We start from the raw sequence: 1,065 nt of genomic DNA, 5'->3' as shown, positions 1-1,065 counted from the left end.
ATAATATTATAATTAATTCTAATTATTCTAAAATTAGTAATTAAACTTTATATTAATAGTATAAAATATAATGTAATATATCATAAATCACATAAATCAATAATATGCGAATATATCTTAAATATTAAAAATTAATCCTAAATTATATTCTAGACATTATATGTTAGCATATTAACTTACATTGCCATTTATACTAATAAAGAAAAAAAGAGAAATCAGATAGTTTACATAAAAATAATTTATATAAACTATTCTAATTTTCTATTGTGCTAAAACAATTCTAGTTCTGATTGTTTAGAAACATTATTTGTATATCAAAACGATCTTAGACACGCTGATCTTATTATACATCATATAATTGAATATAATTGAATAAATATCACTAAAAAATACATATAATATTAAAAATATCAAGAAAATTTCACAAAAAAATATTGGATATTAATAGATGGAGTCATACCAGAGAAAAAGTTTTAAATAAAATATTGAGTAAAAAAATAAAGTAAACATTTTCTGTCTAATAATGTATAATAAATCTAAACAAATCAACAGGATTTAAACAATATAAATAATGACAAAAGTTAGTATTTTAAAATACAATCTATTCTATTAATACTATTCTTTAAAAAATTATAATTCATTATTATTCCTCCGACAATACAATGCGAAGATAATGAAAACATGTTATAATAGAGATAAATATTAATAACTTAATAACTAATTCCTGTATGGAATCTACAAAAAATACAGAGCTCATGAAACGTTTTATAAGGCTAAATATATATATCATTATCTCAATGCTAACCCAAAATAACAATCCATAATCCTCCTTTATAATCAATGAATGTAAACCTAATATTATAACAATGAAAAGAAGAATTTTAATTTTGTTATTTGTTTTTTCCAGTGTTTCAGATATTTTTATGATGGCCACATGCATAAATTTAATTTGCTGTTCCATTCTGTCCATAGTCTTTTCCGAAATATTGTATATCTGAAAATGATTGTTTCTATTATATATGAGTATATTATATGTATATATATATATACACACATATATACATA

This window comes from Atta colombica, unplaced genomic scaffold (genome assembly GCF_001594045.1).
Source record: "Atta colombica isolate Treedump-2 unplaced genomic scaffold, Acol1.0 scaffold140, whole genome shotgun sequence".
Classification (NCBI taxonomy): domain Eukaryota; kingdom Metazoa; phylum Arthropoda; class Insecta; order Hymenoptera; family Formicidae; genus Atta; species Atta colombica.
This window is presented reverse-complemented; position numbering follows the sequence as displayed.